The 24613-nt window shown below is 42.9% G+C and overlaps 1 pseudogene; it reads left to right on the forward strand.

Annotated features, from left to right (window-relative positions):
- Nucleotides 1-17558, forward strand: part of LOC102273035 (transcriptional adapter 2-beta pseudogene) — a 32287-nt pseudogene extending 14729 nt beyond the window's left edge.
- Nucleotides 17559-24613: the final 7055 nt, after the last annotated feature.

Below are 24613 nucleotides of genomic sequence, written 5' to 3' on the forward strand. Positions count from 1 at the left end.
CATTCCTGGACGGTTTGATATAATCTGTCATTTTCTGTCTGGAGGAAATTCTGCTTGGTTTTTTAATGCGGAAGGAAGACACTGTCTATTTATCTTTACTGAAAATGTGGCTGGGGGTCCAGATTTTTGAAGCCCAGCCCAGCCCTTCTGGGAGCAGAAGTCACTTTTCTTTGTAGCTCAGTGTCACTGGGACAGAGCACTGATCACCTGTCCAATGAGGGTCAAAGAAGTGCCCAATGCAGGGCTGTTGAGGGCCAGTGGAGACAGTGGGATGGAGACGAAGCGAAGAGGGTAGATGGTAAGCTCTCGAGCTCTGTGAATTTTGACGACCAGCAGGCCAACCCCCAGCCTCCCCATCTGCTACAAAAAATACATCAGGATGCCCCCATCCTCGTTCCTCCTTGGCATCCTCATCACCTGAGGGCTGGGGGGCGGGGTTGTCTCTACTCTGGCAGTTTATCCACACAGGTGTCACCGCTGCCAGGACACCGTGTAATGTCTGGGTCTGGGATGTCCTGGGGAGTTTGGAGAGACTTTAGAGGTCATCACCAGCCCAGCAAGGCCATCACAACATCAGGCTCTGGAGCCAAACCAGCTAGGTTCCAGTTCCCACCTGGAGCCAAACTCGCTGGGCTCAAGTCTGCACCAGTCACTTAGAAGCTGATTAAATGAGGGAAGCTACCTTACTTCTCCTCCCCACAGTATCCGCACCTGTAAAATCTGTAAAGGAGACAGCAGCTCCCACCTCAGAGGGTGGTAGAAAGGATCAGGTGAGTCGTAATGCCTGCCATACTGGGAAATGGACCCAACAGGCAGTCCAAATGGGCCAGGATTTGTTGCCCGGTTACTTGTAAACATTTGATGAATATTAGCTTATTCCAGCGGAGAAGGCAATGGCAACCCACTCCAGTACTCTTGCCTGGAAAATCCCATGGACAGAGGAGCCTGGTGGGCTGCAGTCCATGGGGTTGCTGAGTCAGATACGACTGAGTGACTTCACTTTCACTTTTGACTTTCATGCACTGGAGAAGGAAATGGCAACCCACTCCAGTGTTCTTGCCTGGAGAATCCCAGGGACGGGGGAGCCTGGTGGGCTGCCATCTATGGGGTCACACAGAGTCGGACATGACTGAAGCGACTTAGCAGCAGCAGAAGCTTATTCCAGGTTTTTTTTTTTTTAATCTATTTCCTCAATAAATTTTGGGCACTTAAAATTTATTAATATTTATAAAACCAGTTTTGTATAAATTCAGATTTGTTGAAATAACACCTATGTATTGTATACCTTTAATATATTTCCTTTTATCTATAGGTATTTTTCCTTTTTCCAGTGTGGTCATTGTTGCAGTATTATTATTATTATTGTTGTAGTTGTTATTAGTTTGGATCGAGGTTGCCAGGGTCTAGTTTAATTTTTTGAGGGGAGGAGAATCCTTCCAAGAACGAGTTTTTGGTCTTATTGACTATTTTTTCCTCTACTATTTTTTTAAATTCATGTTTCTATTAATTTTTAAAAAATTTATATTCTATTATATTGACACAAGCCAAAGACTATAACATTTATGAAGTTATAACAAATGATAATCAAACCAATACTGAACTGTGAACCAACCTGCCAACTTAAGAAACAGGGCAGACAAAGTATACTTGGCTCCTCCTTGTCTACTGCATCTTCATTCCAAACAGAGGAAAGCACTATTATTCCTGTTTTTATCCTCTGTTCCTTGAAAGAGTGCTTACCGTAAGCATGTATCTCCAGGCCATATGCCATTCAGTTTTACTTCTTTGTAGCTTTGCCTAAGTACTTCTCTGTGTGTGCATGCTCAGTTGTGTCCAACTCTTTGCAACTCCATGAACTGTAAGCCCTCCAGGAATTTACATTTAAGAATCCAGGCTTCTCTGGCTGTGGGATTTCCCAGGCAAGAATACTGGAGTGGGTTACCATTTCCCCTTCCAGGGGATCTTCCTGATCCAGGGATCGAATTCCACATCTGCATTGGCAGGCAGAATCTTTACTACTTGAGCCACCTGGGAAGCCTTTAAGTATTCCTCTACTGGAAACGATCTTCTTATTTTCACTTACCATTATGTTTCTGAGATTTGTGTATATTGTTTCATGTAATTCTAGTACATTAATTTTAACTGCTGTGTAAAATTAATGTGTTGTTGCGGATGTGTCTGGTGATAAAAGTAAAGTCCAATGCTGTAAGAACCATATTGCATAGGAACCTGGAATGTTAGGTCCATGAATCAAGGTAAATTGGATGACAGTATACAGCCTTGATGTACTCCTTTCCCAATTTGGAACCAGTCTGTTGTTCCATGTCTGGTTCTAACTGTTGCTTCTTGACCTGCATACAGTTTCTCAGGAGGCAGGTAATGTTGTCTGGTATTCCCATCTCATTAAGAATATTCCACAGTTTGTTGTGATCCACACAGTCAAAGGCTTTAGCATAGTAAGCAGAAGTAGATGATTTGGGGAATTCTCTTTCTTTTTCTATGATCTAGCGTATGCTGGATCTGAATGCAGAGTGTCTGAGAATAGCAAGGAGAGATAAAGTCTTCTGACATGAAAAATGCAAAGAAATAGAGGAATACAATAGAATGGGAAAGGCTAGGGATCTTTTAGAGAAAATTGGAGATACTAAGGGAATATTTCATGAAAAATAGTCACAGTAAAGGACAAAAACAGCAATGACCGAACAGAAGCAGAAGAAATTAAGAAAAGGTGGTAAGAACACACGGAAGAACTGTACAAAAAAAGATCTAATGACCCAGAGATCTTAAAGAGATGGGAATACCAGATCACCTTAGCTGCCTCCTGAGAAACCTGTATGCAGGTCAAGAAGCAACAGTTAGAACCAGACATAGAACAACAGACTTGTTCCAAGTCGGGAAAGGAGTACGTCAAGGCTGTATATTGTCATCCTGCCTATTTAACTCATATGCAGAGTATATTATGCAAAATGCCAGACTGAATGAAGCACAAGCTGGAATCAGGATTTCAGGAAGAAATATCAATAACCTCAGATATGCAGATAACAGCACCCTAATGGCAGAAAGTGAAGAGGAACTAAAGAGCCTCTTGATGAAAGTGAAAGAAGAGAGTGTAAAATCTGGCTTAAAACTCAACATTCAAAAAACAAATACCATGGCATCCTTTCCTATCTCTTCAAGACAAATAGATGGGGAAAATGTGGAAACAGTGTCAGATTTCATTTTCTATGGGTTCCAAAATCCATGTAGACTCGGACTGAAGCCACAAAATTAAAAGACACTAGCTCCTTAGAAGAATAGCTATGAGAAAACTAGGCAGTGTATTAAAAAGCAGAGAAATCACTTTACCAACAAAGGTCCATATGATCAAAGGTATGGTTTTTCTAGTAGTCATGTAAGGATGTGAGAGTTAAACTATAAAGAAGGCTGAGCGCCAAGAACTGATGCTTTCAATGGTGCCGAGAAGACTCTTGAGAATCCCTTGGACAGCAAGGAGATCAAACCAGTCAATCCTAAAGAAAACCAACCCTGAAATATTCATTGGAAGGACTGGTGCTGAAGCTGAAGCTCCAATATGTTGGCCACCCGATCAGAAGAGTAGACTCCATGGAAAAGACCCTGATGCTGGGAAAGATTAAGGGCAAGAGGACAAGGGGGCAACAGAGGATGAAATGTTGGATGGCATCACTGACTCAACTGACACGAATTTGAGCAAACTCTGTGAGATAGTGCAGGACAGGGAAGCCTGGCATTCTACAGTTCATGGGGTCACAGTCTTGGTAACTGAACAAAAACAGCAAAATTCTATAGTGTGAAAGTCGTAATACATCTTCTGTTGTTTTGTTCATAAACATTTGGATTGTGTGCACATAATCACAAGCAATGCTGCAATGCACATCTTTGTGTATGCTTTCTAGAACAAAGTCTTAAAGACATGACCTAGGAGTGGAGTCTGATGGTCATAAGGTCAGTGTGCACAAAGCAGAGTCAACAGAGGAATAGGTAGATACTAGAACATATTGAAAATCAGAGACATTACTTTGCCAACAAAGGTCCGTCTAGTCAAGGCTATGGTTTTTCCAGTGGTCATGTATGGGTGTGAGAGTTGGACTATGAAGAAAGCTGAGCACTGAAGAATTGATGCTTTTGAACTGTGGTGTTGGAGAAGACTCTTGAGAGTCCCTTGGACTGCAAGGAGATCCAACCAGTCCATTCTGAAGGAGATCAGCCCTGGGATTTCTTTGGCAGGAATGATGCTGAAGCTGAAACTCCAGTACTTTGGCCACCTCATGCAAAGAGTTGACTCATTGGAAAAGACTCTGATGCTGGGAGGGATTGGGGGCAGGAGGAGAAGGGGATGACAGAGGATAAGATGGCCGGATGGCATCACTGATTGGATGGACGTGAGTCTGAGTGAACTCTGGGAGTTGGTGATGGACAGGGAGGCCTGGCGTGCTGCTGTTCATGGGGTCGCAAAGAGTCGGACACGACTGAGCGACCGAACTGAACTGAACTGAGAACAAGAGGACCTGCATTTGGATGCTGGCTCTGCCACTTATTTGATATATCTTGGGCAAAATAGTTAATACCTCTGTTCCTCAATTTCTTCAACTGTGAAGTAGCACTGTAAGCAGTATGTACTTCAGAGGATTGGAGGAATTAAATGAGTCAGACTATGGAAAGCACTTAGAACAGTGAATAGCACAAAATAGTGCTTTATTCATGTTGTCAAATCAATTTAAATATAATTTAGGCATTTAAAAGGTAATGCCAACTATTCTCTAAATTGGTTGAACCAATGTGAGTTGCAACAGAAGTTCTATCTACTATGTTCTTAACCATTCTTAGCATTGTCACACATTTTAAAGATTTACATTATAAATACAATAGTACAGTGTATTGAATTCACAAAAAATCAAAATATGTACAGCAAGAAACAGAAGTTTTTCTTCAAATTAAGTTATATGTATAAATTACATATGTCTGGCATACTTGTGTACAGTGTTAGTAACTTTGTAATTTTTTTAGTTCTCAGTATAAGTCCTGTATGTGCTTTGTTAGCTGCACATCTAAGTACTTCATTTTTTTTTTTCAGTGACCATAACTGGTATTTGATTTTCAATTTCAGTTTCCACATGTTCATTGCTGCTGCTGCTGCTGCTGCTAAGTCACCTCAGTCGTGTCCGACTCTGTGCGACCCCATAGACAGCAGCCCATCAGGCTCCTCTGTCCCTGGGATTCTCCAGGCAAGAATACCGGAGTGGGTTGCCATTTCCTTCTCCAATGCATGAAAGTGAAAAGTGAAAGTGAAGTTGCTCAGTTGTGTCTGACCCTTAGCGACCCCAGGGACTGCAGCCTACCAGGCTCCTCCATCCATGGATTTTCCAGGCAAGAGTACTGGAGTGGGGTGCCATTGCCTTCTCCATGATCATTGCTAGTATATATAAATACAATTTTTTTTGGTGTGTATAACTTTCTTTCCTGCAAACTTGCTAAACTCTCTTACTCTAGAAGGGTTTTGGGGTATTTTTTTTTGGCAAATCCCTTAGAATTTTCTACCTCGTCCACCATGTCATCTGAATTATCGACACAGGTTTCTTTCTTTATGATGCATATGCCTTTTATTTCCTTCACGTGCCTGATGGTATCAGCTGGAGCTTCCAGGACCACTAACAATGGTGAGAGAAGATCTCCTTCCTTCTCCTCGTCTACGGGGGAAAGCATTCACTCCTCTATCCTTAAATGTGCTATTGACTGGAGGGGTTTTGTGTATATTCTTTATCATGTTGAGGAATTTCCTTCTTTACCTAGATTGCTGAGAGTTTTATCATAGAGTGTTGAATTTTTTCACTTGCTTTTTTCCACATCATTTAATATGATCGTGTAATTTTCTTTTTTAGCCTGTGAAAATGGTATTGATTTTTTTTAGTATTGATTGATTTTGATTATGGAACCAGCCTTGCATCTCTAATCTAGATCCCCCTTGGTTATGCTGTATAATTTGTTTTATACATTGATTCTATTTCTAATGTTTTTTAAGGACATTTGTGTTCATATTCATGATGGATATTGGTCTGTAGTTATCTCTTTTTTTGTACTGCCATTGTCTAGATGATATCAGGGTAATACTGATCTGGTAAAATGAGTTGGAAAATCTAATTCTTCCCAAACTTGAGATAAAATTCTCCCAGTGAAGCCACCTGGACCTAAAGATTTTGGGAGGGAGAGCTTCAAATTACAAAATAAATTGCCCTAATATTTATGGGACTATTTAAATATCTGTTTCATTTTGGGTAGATTGTAGTAATTTGTGCTTTTCAAGGAGTTTGTCCATTTTATCTAAGGTCACGTTTATGTATGTAGAACTGTTTATAATATTTCCTTATTATCTTTAAGACACTTGTTTTGTCCATATTGATATCCCTCATTTCATTCCTGATGTCGGTAATTCTTTTTTCATTCAAGGTGTTTTTATGATGGCTGCTTTAAAATCCTCATTAGAAAATTCTAACGTCTTTGTCATCTCTGTGTTGATGTCTACTGATCATTTTTACTCTTTCAAGGTGAGACTTTCCTAGCCCTTGGTATGATGGGTGAATAAACCTGAATATTTGAAATATTATATTGTGAAATTTGATCTTATCTAAATCTTTTGTTCAGAGATTTCTTCTGACATCACTTCTATGGATGGAGAGGGTTCAGCATTGCTAGTGCCAAATAGGTGCTGAAGTTCAGATTCCTACCTGGCCAATCTTCACTCCTGGAGGGGAGGATTCTTCATTACTGCTGAGCAGTGGTGGGAGGCTCAGCTTCTCATGATGCCTGCTGATATCACCATGGCAGAGAGGCAAGGTGCCTTGTTATGAACCCATGTGATCTCCACTGGCACTTCAAGGGGACCAGACCTTATTAGCACTGGTCAGGGACTGAAGTCCTGACCTCCCACTTGGCCTTCTCCAATACAAGCTGGGTGTAGGGGAGCAGCTGTGTCATCTTGTTGCAGCTGGGCAAGCACGGAAGGCTAGGCCCAGCACCTGGCTCTTGCCTTCAAGGGTCACCTGGACCTTCAAGTCTTTCTGTAAAGTTGGGCTGAAGTAGGGTGGTTATTGTCTAGACCTTTCTGTCTGGCCAGACTGACCCTTTCCTGGTGAATACTCATTGGAAGGACTGATGCTAGTGCTGAAGCTCCGATACTTTGGCCACCTGACGCAAAGAGCTGACTCATTAGAAAAGACCCTGATGCTGGGAAAGATTGAAGGTGGGAGGAAAAGGGGATGGCAGAGGATGAGATGGTCGGATGGCATCACTGACTCGATGGACACGGGTTTGAGCAAGCTCTGGGTATTGGTGAAGGACAGGAAAGCCTGGAGTGCTGCAGCCCACGGGGTAGCAAAAAGTCGGACATGATTGAGCAACTTAACAACTGGATACAGAAAGCAAGGTTTTTTTTGTTGTTGTTTGTTTGTTTTTTATCTGTGATTTCCTGTTGGCAGGTTGCTGGCTTCTTTAGCACTAGGTGTGGGATATATAGGGCTTTCCTGGTGGTTCAGATGGTGAAAAATTTGCCTGCAATGCAGCAGACTTGAGTTCAATCCCTGGGTCGGGAAGATCCCCTGGAGAAGGGAATGGCTCCTCACTTCAGTATTCTTCCCTGGAGAATTTCATGGACAGTGGAATATGTGAGACTGAAAGAAAAATCCAGGGAACTCATCACTGTGTCATTTCTCCAGATCCAAGATCCCTTACTGATCTGTTTTCTTCTTTCCACCTTTCAGAGTAATTTTTATGTTAGTTTTATGTATAATGTTTAAGGGTTTTAGCTGAACTTAGTGGGAGGAATAAGGAAAAGTACATTTATTCCACCTTTCTAGAAGTCTCTATCCCAGAACTTAACTATATATTGTATTTTCATTCAGTTCAGTGTACTTTTTAAACTACCTTTGAGACCTCCTCTTTGAGGCACGGACTAGAAGAATGTTGTGTAGTTTCTAAAAGCATGGAGATGTTTCTGTTATTTTTCTGTTATCAATTCCTAGTTTGAGTCCACCATGGTCATAGAACAAATTCCAAGTGATTTCAATTACTTTATATCTGTTGAAATTCACCTAATGGCTCATGAGATGTTTGATTTTGGTAAATATTCCACGGGCGGTTGAAAGGAATGTGTATTCCACTGCTGTTGGGCGGAGTGGCCTCTGAAGGTTGATTATATCCTGCAGGTTGACGCTGGGCTCCATCAGTTGTAGAGAGAGGAAGGGGTGTTGTAGCCTCCAACAATAATTGTGTTGCTTTTGCCTTTTATCAGTTTTTCTTCACATATTTTGCAACCGTGTTGACTGGTGCATACGTATTTAGAATTGCTCTATGCTTTTATCATTATGAAATGTCCCTTTTGGTCCTTGGTAATTTCCTTTACCTTAAGGTCTGTTCTATGTGATAATATGTCCACTTCAACTTTCTTTTGATTAATGTTTACGTATCATATTGTCCCATCATTTTTCAACCTAACTATATCATTATATTGGAAGTGAATTTCTTGTAGCTGTCATATAGTTAGGTCATTTTTAAATCAACTCTGCAAATTACTGTCTTTTGACTGGCATTATTTAGACATTTATATTTAATATAGTTTCTGGTGTATTAGGAATGAAGTCTGCCTACTTACATTTTGTTTTCTATTTGTTTTCTCTGGTTCTTTTTTCTGTTTTCTTTGCCTTCTGGGTCTCTGAACATTACTTAGGAATTTCATTTTATCTGCAATTTTAATGTATCTCTTTGTATAGATTCTTTATTGGTTGCTCCTAGGTATTATATTCCAGTGTAGATGTTTATATAACAGAGGGATTTCTGATGTGTGTACATTCTACATTAGCATTACAATGAAGAAGCTGCCATAATAATGTTCATTTATGCTACCTTTACTGTTATCTTGAATAATGTGATTGAAATGAATGAAAATACTGAGACTAAGGTTTTGTATGTAATCAATGTACTGGAGTAAATACACTTGTAAGTCTTTGGTAAGTAGCCAACCGGCCACTTCCCAGCCTCACTGGATTCTTTATTTCATATGTGAATGAGGTGTCTTCCCCTATGGTACCCTCTATTCAAAGTGCAAGCAGCAGAAACATGAAGTTTGACTTCCATGTTTAAATTGAAAAATAATAGGGGCCATATGGTTCCAGAGGAGATTGTCACCCTTAGTTGTCATGGACCTTGAAAAAAGCATGAGGAACTTATAATGCCACAGCCAGCACCAAATCAGTTTTGATGAACCGTATCTGAAAAGCAGCAAACAAATTTTGTTGAAATTATACTGAGTGTACACACAGCCAGCTTTGTGCTTTGAAATCACCTTAATAATGAAGAGAAGAAAAAAACTTGCCAAAATATTGGTTTTCTCAGCAGAGAGTAGGGGAAAAAATGCAGGATTTTCTGACCTCAAGCAAATTCTGGATAAATGGCAAAGAATTCAGATTTTGTGGACTCAGAAAGCTTTTTTCAAGGAGTATTGTACTGATTTTTCTAAAACATGCAAAAGGTGATGTAGCATGATGGCAATTAAATTCAAAGAGTTCTAAAAAGAGAGATTAAACTTTAAAGAATGCCATGACTCATCCTGTTGATTTTGTTAAAAATCAAACTAAGTGTTTTTCTTGATGTGTGGAAAAAAAGAGTCAGCATCTGTCACTAGTAAAAAGAAAAATAGAATGGGGAGGATTGATGGATCAATATGGTAAGCCTGAAAGTTTAGAAACACTCAGATACTATGTCTGTTCTATAAATCATGTACCACAAAACAAACCACAGGATGTTTGAGGAAAAACCAACAGCATCAAATGCAGTAAACAGATACTTCAGTAGTATTTACTGTATGTTGCAGGATTATTACAAGTCCGGGGGGAAAACAACCTGAAATCTAACAGAAATGTTTATACATAGTGGAGTGGTTTCATAATGAGTAAATTAAGATGTTTAGATATTCTGATTCCTTGCATTCTGGTTATCTATTGATTTGCAGCAAACCTCCACAAGACCAAGCGGCTTAAAACAATGAGAATTACTCATTTTGCTTATGAATGAGCAATTTGAATGGGGCATGGCAACAACAGCCAGTCTCTGCTCTGGGCAACCTCAGCTGGTCCAGCTCTTCTGAGGCTGGAAGGGGAAACACTTTGAAGACTCACTCTCACTTATAAGACTGAGGAGCTGGTTCTGGCTCTCGGTGGATGCTTAGCCAGCATATGCCTGGGATCTTCTTCTCCAAATGGGTCACTCCATGGGGTCTCTGAATGGAGCTGTTAGGCCTTCCTCACAGCATAGTTCCCAGGTTCCAAGGGACAAAGGTGGAAGCTTTAAATAATATGGCTTCTGTCTCCATCTGTTGGTTAGGCAAGTAAGTCACCAAGTCCAGCCCAAAGTTAAGCAGAGGGACTTTAGATTCAACCACTCAGTGGAAGGATTAGCAAAGAATCAGTGGCATTCTTTAATCTGCCACATTGTAAAATATTATCCTGTTTTTGAAAAATAAATTAATTTTATGTGCACAAACCCATGATTGAATAGGTTGACATGTAAGGAGCTGATTTAATCCCATTTGTATAAAAAATGGCATAGAGAGGACCATACATGTACATTTATTTTTGCCTACTTGACAATAAAGAAAAGTACAGAAGAATGGGTGATCACACATAGGAGTGAGAAGGAAGGAGAATTATTAGCTTTTCTTTTTAAACTTCTGTGCTTTGATTCATCTTAAAAATCCAATGTAGTAAAAAACCTTAAACTATTGGTTAGAAAATTTACCAAGTCAAGAACTAGATAATTTTTAAAATACTTAATTAAAATAGCAACAAAAAGATAAATATTCCTAGTATCTATCTTAAACTCAACAACAGTGAGGTTTATTTAGAGTGCTTTGCATTTAGCAGCAAAGTTCTGAGGTTCTTAAATCCTGGAAATTTCTTACCACCCTGATACCAGTTTGGTTATTCCTATAGAGGGGCTAGGGGTGATGAAGAGGGCTTACAATATGTAATTCATGAAATTATTATATTTAAAAAAACAATATACCTAAAATATGACAAAGTGAACATATTTACAAAACAGAAACAGATGTAGAAACAAACTTATGGTTACCAAAAGGGGAAGGGGTGGGGAGGGATAAATTAGGAGTTTGGGATTAACACACACACACTACTGTATATAAAATAGATACTCAACAAGATCCCACTGTATAGCATGGGGAACTATATTCAATATCCTGTAATAAATCATAATGAAAATGAATAATTGAATCAGTTGGTTGTACATCAGAAACTAACAAAACATTGTAAATCAACTAGAATAAAAAAAACTTTAAGTCGATGTATTTTAGATAAGCTTTTTATTGCAGTATAACATATGTACAGAAAAGCAGGCAAATCCATTTTAGAGTTCAGAAGACTTTCACAAACTGAACATGTCCAGGTTATCAACACACATTTGAAGAAATAAAACATTATCACACACCAGAAGCTCTTCTGGTATCCAATCCATCTGCCCACCCTGCAAAGGTACCCATCACTAGTCTACCAGCAAAAATTAGTCTTACCAATTTTGAACTTTATATAAATGGAGTCAAATACTATCTATTCTCTGTGTCTGGATTCTTTCAATCAGCACTACATTTGGGAACCTCATCTGTGTAGTTATATATAGCAGTTTATTACTTTTTTTTAAATTTTATTTTATTTTTAAACTTTACATAATTGTATTAGTTTTGCTTTTTATGGATTCAAAGTATTCTATCGTATAACTTTACCAGAATGTACTTCCTTCCTTGGATATTTGGATTTATTCCAGTGTTTAGTTTTTATGAATAATTCTGCTATTAACATTTGCATAAACTCCTTTTGTTGTACCTATATGGGGTACATATACCTACACATGTGATTACTTGTTTTCAGAATGCTGCCAGAGAGTAACATTCCTAAAGGGGTGTGTGAGTTTCCATCAGCACCTCCTCAACACTCAGCCATTTTGGTGGTGGGGGGAGTAGAGACTTTTCACCGTGGCTTTAATTTGCATTTCTCTGATGATTAATATAACTGATCACCTTTTCACATGTTTTTGAGGCATTTGGATAGACTTTTTCATGAAGGGCATGTTCTAGTCTATTGCCCACTTCTCTAAAATTAGGCTGTCTTTTACTAATGAACCTATAGAGGTTCTTTAGAAATTTTAGCGTCTTGTTAGATATATATTGCAAAAATCTTACATTCTGACATTTCTACTTCATATGTTTTTGCTTTTATAGATTTTCAATTCTTGAATTTAGTATATTAAAATTGTCTTAATTTTCTTTGTGGTATCTTTTTAAAGGAATCTTTGCTTTCCTTAATTAAGGTCATGAATAAATCTTACATGCTATTCTGAGACGTTTTATGCTTTTGCTTTCACATTTACATCTAACATCAATTTAGGATTTTGTGTATGTGTATATGAGACACAAGGGTCAAGATTAATTTTTCCATGTGTACTGTGTATGCTTATATAATCATCCAAATTTACTGGTATGGTTCTATGTTATCTTCTGATCCATTTGCATATCTGCATTCCTTTATCTGTTACAGAATTCTGGCCATCATCCTCTCTAGCCTGTTTCTCCACAATAATCCTTCTCACTGGGCATCTGACCTTCAGCCTCAGATGCTCAGCTGGCCTCGGAGGGATCTTTATAAAAACATAAATCTCATTATTTTGCTCTCTTACTGATATTAAGTTGTCTGCTTCCTTTGAGTCTCATAATAAAGAAAATATTTTCTGTGGTTCACATGCCATTCGTGGTCTTCCCCTCCTGACCCCTATCTCCATCTCACTGATTCCCCTGCGCACTTTATACACAAACATTTCTGAAACACTTTCTGTGTTAGTTTCCTAGGGCTCTGTAACAAATTGCCATAAGTGATGGAGTTTAAGAAACACCAGAAATTTATTATCTCAAGTCAGGAGGCAAAGCCTGAGATCAAGGGGTTACCAGGGTTGATTCTTTCTGGAGACTGTGAGACAGAATCCATTTCTCCTACGCATGGTAGTTGCTGGCAGTCCTTGACTTTCCTGGGCTTGTAGCTGCACCACTCCCATCTCTGCCTCCATCTTCACGTGCCTCCTTCCCTCTGTGTGTCTGTGGGTCTCCACATCTCCTTGTCCATTTAAGAATATTAGCCACTGGGTTTACTGGATGACCTCATCTTAACTAGTTACATCTGTAAAGACCTCTATTCAATATAGTCACCTTTTGAGTTTCTGGGTGAACGTGAATTTTGGTGAATACTATTCAAATGACTACACCTCCTTTTCACCTACTGAATTATGTTCACTCAACCCTTAAGTTATTCGCATTATTGGCTCCCTCTCCACTCCTGTTGACCTTCAGCTTTTCTTAATGTCTGCTCATCCTTGAGACTCCTCTTGTTTTAGTGACTTTACCTGCTTGGATGGATAATTTTGTGTCAACTTCACCAAGTCATGAATTATTCAGGTACTTGTCAAACAACATTCTGAGTGTGTCTGTGAGGGTGTTTCTGGGTGAGACTAACATTTGATTTGGTATTCATATACTTGTTCTCTACATGTGTCTTTTTTCTCCTTTGCAAATAAGATCATCTTTAACATTTTTCTAGGTAACACATATATTATTATACAGGATATTTTTCTCTTTCTGACTTACTTCACTCTGTATGATGGTCTCTTGGTCCTACCAAGGAGCAAAGGGGCAGGGGGTTGGATGAATTCGGAGATTGGGGTTGATGTATATACACTACTATGTATAAAATAGATAACTAATGAGAACCTATTGCATAACACAGGGAACTCTATTCGGTGCTAAATGGGAAGGAAATCCATAAAAGAGGGTTATAGATATATATATGGGCGTCCCAGGTGGTGCTAGTGGTAAAAAACCTGCCTGCCAATGCAGGAGATGTAAGAGATGCAGCTTCGATCCCTGGGTCAGGAAGATTCCCTGGAGGAGGGCATGGCAACCCACTCCAGTACTCTTGCCTGGAGAATCCCATGGACAGAGGAGCCTGGTAGGCTACAGTCTACGGGGTCTAAAGAGTTGGACACAACTGAAGTGACTGAGCTCACATGCATGTATGTGTATGGCTAATTTACTTTGCTATGCAGTAGAAACTGACACAGCAGTTCAAAGCAACTACACTTCAATTTTTAAAAATTACTATTTTTCCTGATTAATATTATTTTCTTGCACAATATAAGTACATAGAAAGCAAATTAAAATAATCAAATCATTCACAATCCTAAAAATTTTTTTTTTAATTTGATTTGGTAGATTGAGTAATGCAGATTGCCCTCCCCAGTGTGGGTAGGCCTCATCTAATCAGTGAAAACCTGAATAGAACAAAAAAGCTGACTCTCCCTCTAGTGAGAGGAAGCTTCTCCTACCTGACTGCCATGAAATGGGAAATCAACTTTTTTCCTGCCTTCCAACTTAACTGAAACATCAGCTCTTAGAACCAAACCATTGACCCTCCTGGGGCTCTAGCTTGTCAGTCTGGACTTCAGACTTCTCAGCCTCCATAATTGTGTGAGCCAGTGTTTTATAATTTAGATAGATAGACTAGATAGATATTTCATTGAAGAAATCTGACTAATACACTTAGAAAAACTTCAAGAGTTTTCTTTACTCTCAAGAGTTGCTTGGGTGTTGTTTCTGAGTGGAAAGCTGCTCAGGGAGAAGTTAGCATCCTATACTGTCCTGATTGTGGTCAGTAACCACCATCTAGACTGTAAGTCCATAGCTGTAGTAATTTCTTCATAGTCACTGACGGATTCTCAATATCCAGCATGTTCATTATATGCCAAATAAAGGCTTCCTTTTCAAGATGACTCGCTGAATAGACACTACAGTCCCTCTCCCACCCTACTTTTCTAAAAATGAAGAAAAGATTAAAAAGTGTTTTATAAAAGTGTGTAAAAACAGTCATGGTTGCAAGTGCTATTGGTAATAAGGAACAAGGTAATTTTCTGACTAATATTTCTGCTGGAGAAAATTATGAAAGCTGGATAAAATATTTTCCTTTAAATCTGCTTGAGACTTCTACCTCTGTCAATGTAATAGGGAAGAACAAATCTCAGTCTATAATAAACCTATTTCTTTTACTTTAACCTTTGTATTGTATTCCATTTGCTTTGAGTTAAGAATATTGGCTATAACCTGAAATATACAGGATAGTCCAAGACTCCGACCTTTAAGTGTGTGACACTTTTCCATTCATATAGAGCTAAACAAAAGTTGCAGAACAGAGAATAACATTGGTCTTGTTGGAGGTTTACAGGAACATTCATGACCTGACTTACGTGGCCTGCTGCAACAATAAAAGATTCCTACAGTAAGCAGTTTGTAACAACCAACCAGCCCCTCCTCCCTTCCTTGCCTTTTAAAATGCTTTGCTGAAACCCTTCTGGGAGTTAGGGGTTTTTTAAGAGTATAAACCACACAGCTACTTGCATAGCCCTATAATAAACATTTCTATGCTCCAAAATTTGATCACATGGACCACAGCCTTGTCTAACTCATTGAAACTACAAGCCATGTCTTGTAGGGCCACCCAAGACAGATGAGTCATGGTGGAGAATTCTGACAAAATGTGGTCCACTGGAAAAGGGAATGGCAAACCACTTCAGTATTCTTGCCTTGAGAACCCCATGAGCAGTATGAAAAGGCAAAAAGATATGACACTGAAAGATGAACTCCTCAGGTCTGTAGGTGCCCAATATGCTACTGGAGAAGAGCAAAGAACTAGCTCCAGAAAGAAGGAAGAGGCTGAGACAAAGCAGAAACTATGCCCAGTCATGGATATGTCTGGTGGTGAACGTTAAGTCCCACGCTGTAAAGAACAATATTGCGTAAGAACCTGGAATGCTAGCTCCACGAATCAAGGTAAATTGGAAGTGGTCAAACAGGAGCTAGCAAGAATGACCATCAACATTTTAGGAATAAGTTAACTAAAATGGACCAGAATGGGTGAATTTAGACGATCATTGTGTCTACTACTGTGGACAGTAGAATCCCTTAGAAGAAATGGAGTAGCCCTCACAGTCAACAGAAGAGTCCGAAATGGAGTACTTGGGTGCAATCTCTAGAACAACAGAATGATCTCTGTTCGTTTCCAAGTGATCTCTGTTCGTTTCCAAGTCAAATCATTCACTATCACAGGAATTCGAGTCTACGCCCAATCACTAACGCCAAAGAAGCTGAAGATGAACGGTTCTATAAAGATCTACAAGACTTCCAGAATTATCACCAAAAAAATAAAAAATAAAACAAATGTCGGCAGCGGGCGCCTGGGGCGGGCCGGCCCAGGCGGCGGCGGCCCGGCGGTTTCGCTGGAGCACGGGGCGGCGGCGGCCCGGCGGTTTCGCTGGAGCACAGGGCGGCGGGACCCCGGCGGTGGAAGGTGGAGGAGCTCGGCAAGAAGTACTGCGTGTACTGCCTGGCCGAGGTGAGCCCGCTGCGCTTCCGCTGCACCAAGTGCCAAGACATCGAGCCGTGCCCCGAGTGCTTCTCCGCGGCGCCGCCACCACCGCCGCCGCTACCACGGATACCAGCTGGTGCACGGCGGGCGCTTCACGCTCTGGGGGCCCGAGGCCGAGGGCGGCTGAAGCAGCCGCGAGGAGCAGCTGCTGCTGGATGCCATCGAGCAGTTCGGCTATGGGAACTGGGAGGACATGGCAACTCACGTCGGCGCTTCCCGGACCCCCAGGAAGTGATGGAGCATTACACATCTCGGTGGCTGAGCAGTAGCAGCTGGGCTACATGCCTCTGCGGGACGACTACTAGATCCAGTACGACCAGAACGCCGAGACGCTCATCACCGGGCTCCCGGTCAACTACGACGACGAGACGTGGAGATCGAGCTGAAGCGCGCGCACGTGCACATGTACGTGCTCAAGGTCCGCGAGCGGCAGTGGAGCAAGAACATCGCGCGCGACTACAACCTGGTGCCCGCCTTCCTGGGCAAGGACAAGGAGAAGGAGCGGGCGGCGCCATGCAAGGTCACCAAGGAGAAGGAGCTGCGCCTGAAGCTGCGGCCAGTGTACCAGTTCATGTCGTGCAAGGAGTTCGACGACCTATTCGAGAAAATGCACAAGGAGAAGCTGCAGCGCTACCAGCGCAACGGCATCACAAAGATGGAGGAGTCGGCCGAGTACGAGGCGGCCCAGCACAAGCACGAGAAGTGCAAGGAGAACAAGGCGGCGGCGGCGGGGGGCGCCAAGCGCGGCAAGGAGGACGGCCGGGATGGCGAGTTCGTGGCCATCGAGCACCTTCCGGGCTTCGAGCGCTTGTCGACCGCGAGAAGGTGATGTGCAACTCGCTGAACCTGAGCCCCGCGCGCTACGTGACTGTGAAGACCATAATCATCAAGGACCACCTGCAGAAGCGCCAGGGCATCCCCTCCAAGAGCCGCCTGCCCAGCTGCCTGGATAAAGTCCTCAGGAAGTGAATCCTGAACTTCCTTACCGAAAGTGGGTGGATATCCAGGGACGCCTCCTGAAGCCCGCCGCCCGGAACAGACGGACTGCCGGACGGACGGACGGACGGACGGATGGCTGGATGGTCGCAGCGAGAGCCGCACCGACAGCGAAGAGTCAAAAAAAAAAAAGCTTTGTGAGCCAAAAGGAAAAGGGGTGGGCGGGAGTGGGAGAGGAAACGCCTTTCCGGCTCCACCCCCACCCCCACCCCGCGTTGTTGCTCTTTTTTTTTTTTTTTTTTTTTAACAAATCGAGTTCTTTTTTTAGGGTATCAATTCTTTTTACCGTCCTCTGAAGAAGCAACAGTCGGATCAAGGAGAAGACAAAACCCGTGTATATTTTAACTGAATCCTTAAACGTAGTACTTTAAGATGACGATTTGCCTTTAAGTGTTCAGTGTGGAGCATATGATGATGATATCAGGAAATTTCCTTTTTTTTTTTTTTTTTGTTGCTTCCCAGCGGAGAAGGCAATGGCACCCCCACTCCAGTACTCTTGCCTGGAAAATCCCGTGGATGGAGTAGCCTGGTAGGCTCCAGTCCATGGGGTCGCCAAGAGTCGGGCACGACTGAGCGGCTTCACTTTCACTTTTCACTTTCATGCATTGGAGAAGGAAATGGCAACCCACTCCAGTATTCTTGCCTGGAGAATCCCAGGGACAGAGGAGCCTAGTGGGCTGCCGTCTATGGGGTCGTACAGAGTCGGACACGACTGAAGCGACTTAGCAGCAGCAGCAGCAGTGGTACAGGACTGTGAGATGGGTGGAGAGGAGCCCTTCCCTGCCGGCTGCCGGCTCACTCTCGTGACCTGAGCTCTGCCGCGTCTGCCCTCGATGTCAGGCAGGTGGCACTTTAGGTGGAGGGCGCCGGGCCAGCAGAAGAGGCCGGGGGAGGGCCGGATGGGCATCCGTAGGGACTCGCGGGAGGGATCTGGTGTTGAATGGTTTGGCCAAACTGAGCTTCCCCACAACAGCATGTGGTGGCACTTTGAGGGAGCTCACCGCGGTGTCCAGGGGGACACGGGGTCCAGCGCAGTGCAGACTGGCAGAACGCAGAGCCACCTCCCCTGGGGCTGCTGCTTGCTGCATTTAGAACTTGGCCATGCGTTTTACTTGGAAGAACTCATTTTAAATGAAGTTGACCGAGAGTTTAGAGTTCTGGGTTTTGGGTCAGCTCCTTTGAGGGTTCTCACCCCAGTGGCAAGCCCCTCTTTCTCTGAGACTGGCCACGTGTCTTGTCTTGTGTGGTGTCAGGCGCTGGGCCAGGCGAGAGGGACCCCTGTGGCCTGGAGGCCCCGGGCACTTCTTCTCTGGGCTGCCTCCTTGAGCCAGACTCTGGTGTGGCTCTGCCCAGCCTGGTTCAGAGAGGGTATCAGGGGCTTCCTTTCGTGACAGAAACGGTGCCTTCACGTGGGAACCTGAGGAATCGTGTGTCTTCCAGCTGCCTGGGGCTCTCGGGTCCAAGGCCCTGCTGTAGAGTCATTGGAGTGGCCAGACCCCAGTGGTCCTTTGGTCGTCCTGGGGCACATCCTGCCCCTCATCCCTGGTAGCTACCAGATTGTTTACCTCCCAGAATGCTTGGGCTTGAAGTTACTTTAAAGTGAAGGTATTTGAGAGAGAAAAGAAAAAAAAAAGAAAAAAGAAACCTCATCATTGCCAAGGACAGCTCAGTTATGGTGCCTTTTCCTTTCACACCCTTCTGTCTGTCCCCTAGGGTGAATTTCCAGCATTAAATACACACGTCAACTATATTGGGGGCTTCCCTGGTGACTCAGATGGTAAAGAACCCAGCTGCAATGCAGGAGACCTGGGTTTGATCCCTGGGTCGAGAAGATCTCCTGGAGAAGGGAATGGGAACCATTCCAGTATTCTTGCCTTGGAGAACCCCCACGGACAGAGGAGCCCTGGTGGGCCACCGTCCACCGAGTTGCAGAGTCAGGCGTGACTGAGTGCCTGATGCTCAAACACGTCGTTCGTGGCTTTAGTTGTAAACTGCATCGCATGCTGGCAGAGCAGCACTCCCCGTGACCTGACCTCAAGCCCAGGACCGCTCTCTCTGACCAAAAAGCAGCGGGTGGTGGTATCACTCCCTAGCACCGCCTCCTGCCGTCGCCCACAAGGTAACCACAGCTGACCAGAGCACGGACACGGTCTGCGCCAAGCAGAGGCGGAGACGGTGCTACGTCCTTCCAGGGGTTCTCAGCCAGGGTTCCTGGAGCAGCAGCGCAGCATCCCTGGGGGAACAGGCTGGCCCTTCAGGGACTTGCCCCCACCCCCCCACCCCAAGCCTCGGACACGCGGGGCGGGGCCTCTCAGGTCACTGGGATTCAGGCTGAAGTCTGAGAACTGTGGGCTTTAGCCGCTCCCGTGTCACTGATTTTCTACATCAGATTCCTAGTTGGGTGAGGTTTTTAATTTAAGTCTTATTTTTATACAAAATGATCGCCAGACTTTCACTAAGGTTGAGAAACAAAAGCTCCCTGTAAAACGTGCGTGACCCTGGCCAAAAGCTCTCAAATGAGATGTTCTGTGCTTAAGCAGGTTGTCAGTGTGTGTGTCTCTTCTAGATGGTATGAAGAATTTATTTAGGCTTGACTGTTTTTAAACACCATAATGAATGTATAAACTGAAGTGAAGAAGTGAAGTCGCTCAGTTGTGTCCGACTCTTTGCGACCCCATGGACTGTAGCCTACCAGGCTCCTCTGTCCATGGGATTTTCCAGGCAAGAGTACTGGAGTGGGGTGCCATTTCCTTCTCTAGGGGATCTTCCCAACCCAGGGATCGAACCTGGGTCTCCTGCATTGCAAGCAGACTCTTTACCGTCTGAGCCACAGGTTTGTTTATATAATGAATGTATAATTTATGTTAAAAGTATGAACCCTTTGTTACAAGGGAAAAGTAATTTTATGATTGGTTGCCTCTTGCCCCATCAACTCCAGCTCTTACTGTCACATTAGTCCCGCCCCTGCTGTTTGCTCAGTCTTTAAATTTCTGTATTTAATTCTTAATGATAAACGAGTCACCATAATCCCATGGAATTAGGTCTTTTCAAAACTGAAACTCTCTCCAGTCACAGAAGATAATCAGCTGTTCAGAATGATGCTTTCGATGGCCAGCATTCCGAGAATGTATTCAGACCGAAACTCTGCCTACTGCCTCTTTTTTCCCCTTTTACACATTAAAAAAGTTGAGAACCAAAAAAAAAAAAAGTCATTTTCATCATAGGAGAATAGAATGCAAAAGTAGGAAGTTAAGAGATACCTGGAGTAACAGGTAAGTTTGTTCTTAGAGTACAAAGTGAAACACGGCAAAGGGTAACAGAGTTTTGCCAAGAGAACGCACTGGTCATAGCAAAATACCCTCTTCCAACAACACAAGAGACAACTCTACACGTGGACATCACCAGATGGTCAATACCAAATCAGATTGATTATATTCTTTGCAGGCAAAAATGGAGAAGCTCTATACAGTTAGCAAAAACAAGATCAGGAGCTGACTGTAGCTCAGATCATGAACTCCTTAAGGCCAAATTCAGACTTGAATAAAGTAGGGAAAATGACTAGGCCATTTAGGTATGACCTAAATCAAATCCCTTACAATTATGCAGTGGAAGTGACAAATAGACTCAAGGGATTAGATCTGATAGACAGAGTGCCTGAGGAACTATGGACAGAGGTGTGTAACAATGTATAGGAGGCAGTGATCAAAACCACCCCCAAGAAAAAGAAATGCAAAAAGGCAAAATGGTTATCTGAGGACGACTTACAAATAGCTGAGAAAAGAAGAGACACGAAAGGCAAAGGAGAAAAGGAAAGATATACCAATTTGAATGCAGAGTTCCATAGAATAGCAAGGAGAGATAAGAAAGCCTTCCTAAGTGATCAATGCAAAGAAATAGAGGAAAGCAAATGAATTGAGAAAGACTAAAGATCTCCTCAAGAAAATTAGAGATACCAAGGGAACATTTCATGCAAAGATGGGCTCAATAAAGGACAGAAATGGTATGGACCTAACAGAAGCAGAAGATATTAAGAAGAGGTGGCAAGAATACACAGAAGAACTATATTAAAAGATCTTAATGACCCAGATAACCACGACGGTGTGATCACTCACTTAGAGCCAGACATCTTGGAGTGCGAAGTCAAGTGGGCCTTAGGAAGCATCACTGTGAACAAAGCTACTGGAGGTGATCGAATTCCAGCTGAGCTATTTCAAATCCTAAAAGATGATGTTGTTAAAGTGATGCACTCAATATGGCAGCAAATTTGGAAAACAGCAATGGTTACAGGACTGGAAAAAGGCAGTTTTTATTCCAATCCCAAAGAAAGGAAATGCCAAAGAATGTTCAAATGACTGCACAATTGCACACTAGCCACTAGCACACACTAGCCAAATAATGGTCAAAATTCTCCAAACTAGGCTTCAAAAGTATGTGAAATGAGAACTTCCAGATGTTCAAAGGCATACACACAAATTGCCAATATCCATTGGATCATAGAATGAGCCAGAGAATTCCAGAAAAACATCTACTACTGCTTCATTGACTACTCTAAACCCTTTGTGTGGATCACAACAAACTGTGGAAAATTCTTAAAGAGATGGGAATACCAGGCTACCCACTGCCTCCTGAGAAACCTATATGCAGGTCAAGAAGCAATAGTTAGAATCCAACATGGAACAATGGGCTGGTTCAAAATTGGGAAAGGAGTATGTCAAGACTGTATATTGTCACCCTGCTTATTTAACTTATCTGTAGAGTACGTCATGTGAAATGCCAGACTGGATGAAGCACAAGCTGGAATCAAGATTGCTGGGAGAAATATCAGTAACAGATATGCAGATGACACCACCCTTATGGCAGAAAGTGAACAGGAACTAAAGAGCCTCTTGATGAAAGTAAAAGAGGAGAGTGAAAAAGCAGGCTTAAAATTCAACATTCAAAAAATTAAGATCATGGCATCTGGTCCCATCACTTCGTTTCAAATAGATGGAGAAACAATGGAAACAGTGACAGACTTTATTTTCTTGGGCTCCCAAATCACTGCAGATGGTGACTACAGCTATGAAATTAAAAGATGCTTGCTCCTTGGAAGAAAAGGTATGACAAACGTAGAGAACATATTAAAAAGCAGAGACATTACTTTGCTGACAAAGGTCCATCTAGTCAAAGCTGTTATTTTCCAGTAGTCATGTATGGATGTGAGAAATGGACCATAAAGACACCTGAGCACTGAAGAATTGATGTTTTTGAACTGTGGTGTTGGAGAAGACTCTTGAGTCCCATGGACTGAAAGGAGATCAAACCAGTCATTCCTAAAGGAAATCAACCCTGAATATTCATTGGAAGTGCTGATTCTGAAGCTTAAGCTCCAATACTTTGGCTACCTAAGGCAAGGAGCTGACTCATTAGAAAAGACCCTGATGCTGGGAAAGATTGAAGGCAGGAGAAGGGGACAACAGAGGATGAGATGGTTGGATGGCATCACTGACCTAATGGACATGAATTTGAGCACTGTCGGTGTTGGTGATGGACAGGGAAGACTGGCATGCTGCAATCCATGGGGTTGCAAAGCGTCAGATCCAACTAAGCGATTAAACTTACCTCCATCTTTGCATCAACCAATTTTAGCAAGAATCCTGCTAAGGGGCTTAATTAAACCCCTTGATCACCCTTGATATGTGATGACTCTTAGATGTAATTGGGTTCTGCACCCTCCACTACCCGCTAGGTGACATCTAATTAGCCTGGCCTGTCTTCAGCAAAGAATCTTGCCAAGTCAGTTTAGCCAGAATCCCCCTTACCCTTGATGTATCCCCTTATTAATTTTGCATCTATTTACCCCCACCCTGCTTCTTGGTTTAAATTCCCACTTGTCTGTGTGTTTGGAGTCGAGCCCCATGCCTCTCCCCTACTGCACAGCCCTAACTGCAGTAGTGCTTATGCCTGTCACAACAGTGTATACATGCTAAGTCACTTCAGTCATGTCTGACTCTTTGAGACCTTGTGGACTGTAGCCCACCAGGCTCTTCCATGAATGGGACTCTCCAGGCAAAAATACTGGAGTGGGTTGCCATGCTCTCCTCCAGGGGATCTTCCCAAACTAGGGATCAAATGTGTGTCTCTTATGTCTTCTGCACTGGCAGGCAGGTTCTTTACCACTAACGCCACTTGGGAAGCACAACACGGTTGGCACCTCTGCATGAAGTTTGCTTTAACATTTTAACAATTGTCGTGTATTTTTATTCCTTAACAAGGGAGACTCTGGAATGGAAATAGTAACTGGAAGGTATCCTTTGAGGAGACTTGTGCTGGGCTTCCACGCTCCTGTACCTGGCAGTCCTGAGCTGAGGGCTATCATGGGGAATGTCCTCTGAGGAGTGGAATGGGTGCAGGAGTCTGGGGGACATCTTCTGAAGGCATATGAAAGACTCCTGCTACCAGAGGAGAGGTAGAGAGATGATCACAGGTATCCCCGAGGGATGCAGCAGTGACAAGCTGACCTCATCTGTGCTATCTGGATCATGTGAGCTTTTAATGGCAACCCACTCCAGTACTGTTGCCTGGAAAATCCCATGGATGGAGGAGCCTGATGGGCTGCAGTCCATGGGGTCGCGAAGAGTCAGACTCGACTGAGCGACTTCACTTTCACTTTTCACTTTCATGCATTGGAGAAGGAAATGGCAACCCGCTCCAGTGTTCTTGCTTGGAGAATCCCAAGGATGGGGGAGCCTGGTTGGCTGCCATCTATGGGGTCGCACAGAGTCGGACACGACTGAAGTGACTTAGCAGCAGCAGCAGCAGCAGCATGCCTGTGTTCAATACCCTCCTTTCTTATCCTATACTGAATCCCTAGGGGGTAGAATTTCTCACCTGATAGTCTCCCAATGTCCATTTATGTCAATGGCCCACAGAAAGATGAAGGGGCACAGGGAGTGTCCCACTCAACAGATGTCCATCTGCAAAGCCTGGGTTCTCATCTAACACATCTGACTGTGGCTAATAGAGCTTGCTGTGGTGTTGGTGCTTAGGGAGCCCTCCCTGTGTATCTTGCTGGATGTACCAGGGCAGAAGGGTATACA

The sequence above is a fragment of the Bos mutus genome, chromosome 21, assembly GCF_027580195.1.
Source record: "Bos mutus isolate GX-2022 chromosome 21, NWIPB_WYAK_1.1, whole genome shotgun sequence".
NCBI classification, from domain to species: domain Eukaryota; kingdom Metazoa; phylum Chordata; class Mammalia; order Artiodactyla; family Bovidae; genus Bos; species Bos mutus.